Here is a 1,789-nt window from a genome sequence, read left to right on the forward strand (position 1 = left end):
GGCCTCCAGTGGCCGGCGAGGAGGCCGATGGCAGCCAGGCCTGGCTGGCCACCGCCCCGGGCACCTCCCGGGCTCGTGTCCTCACGTAGCCCACACGCTCACACCTCTGCCAGTGGGGTGGCTTGTAGGATATTGGGGCACAGGAAAGAGGCGGTGGGTGGCGTGGTGGTCAAGGCAGCTGGATCCCACTAGCCATCTTTACAGCTGGAGGCCCAGACCCGAGGGCCTGAAAACACACCAGGTGCATGTGCGTGCCCACCCAGAACCCTGGGCGGGGAGGGAGAAAGGCCTGCGGCATGACCGGCCCGGGGCTGGCATCTCCCTTTCCCTCTCCCTCTCTCCGTCTCTCTCCAGAAAGTGCACACTCATAGAGAAGGAATGAGAGAGCTGCCCCCGTCCCCCTGCTCCCCTGCACACCCTCCACTGTATCTCTGACCGCGGGCTTTCCTCTGCTTCCTGTCGTGGAACTCCCTGGAAGTCTTCCTCTGCTGCCACTCCAGGCCTGGCTAGTCACCGCCCCGGGCCCCGGGTGCCGGCAAGGAGGCCGACAGCAGACTTTCACATCTCCACCCTGACCGTGTCCTATTTCGGTGTAACCGCGCTCGGGGAGCTGGAGGGAAGCCATAGTGGCCCCCTCGAACACCCTCTGCACCCTCCTCCCTCAGGAGCAACCCTGCCAGGGGCCGCAGAGGAAGCACCACGGAGGAGGTCTCACCCGGGCCACTGGGGCAGGGTGTGGGGAGGGGCCAGTGCACCCTGGGCACAGCTCTGCCCTTCCTGGGTCCTCCGGTGACTGTCCAGGCTGCCCTACACGGGCCATCCCTGCCCCTTCCCCTGCATGTCTCGGGGACTCCGGAGGAAGAGGGGCAGAGCAGGGAGCTTCCGTGCACACCGCCATGTCAGCCCCTGGAGGCCCGGGTTCCTCGACGGCTCCCAACCTCCAAGTCCGCTCACCCCACACCCAGCACGTCCCAGCACCCGGGAGGGACCGCATGGTGGGAGACAGGGAGCGCAGGAAGAAATCTACAGCCAGCTCTCTCTATATATCTTTGTCATCACTCTCTGAAAAAAATAAACCTTCAAAAATAAAAAAGTAGGGGCCAGGGGACCCAGCAGTTAGCGTAATGCCTATGTCGCTGGACTCCCACGTAGCCGACCGCGGTTCGCGTCTCGGACCCGGTGGCTTAAATCTCACGCCGGGCGCGTGTGCGTGCGTGCCCAAGATCCCGAGAGGAGAGTGGAGGAGAAGGGATTGCGGCGTGACCATCCCCCCTGGGGGGTGATTTCTCACTTTCTGTCTCTATGTCTCTCTCTGTCTGTCTGGCGAGCGCACGCGCCCTATAGCGAAAACCTCTCCAAAAAAATAAATAAATAAATAAATAAAATAAAAATAAAAAAGTAGGGGCCAGCAGGTGGCATGCTGGTTGCGGTGCTGGATTCCCACATAGTCGACTGCAGTTCGAGTCCTGGACCCGGTGGCTTGAAAGTCACAAATCCAGGCTGGCAGGGGGTGTGGTGGTTAAGGGCACTAGACTCCCATATGGCTGACTGCAGTTCGAGTCCTAGACCTGGTGGCTTGCTTTCTTACTTTCCTTCTCTCTTTCTTTCTCTCTTATTCTGTCCCTCCCTTGTCAAATATATATATATATATATATAAAGTTAAATAAAACAATTCTTTTTTTTTTTTTTTGGCTATAGGGCGCATGCGCTCGCCAGGAAGACAGAGAGAGATAGAAAGCGAGAAATCACCCCCCAGGGGGGATGGCCATGCTGCAGTCCTTTCTCCATT

Source organism: Tupaia chinensis, unplaced genomic scaffold (genome assembly GCF_000334495.1).
Source record: "Tupaia chinensis unplaced genomic scaffold, TupChi_1.0 Scaffold000286_1, whole genome shotgun sequence".
Lineage (NCBI taxonomy): Eukaryota > Metazoa > Chordata > Mammalia > Scandentia > Tupaiidae > Tupaia > Tupaia belangeri.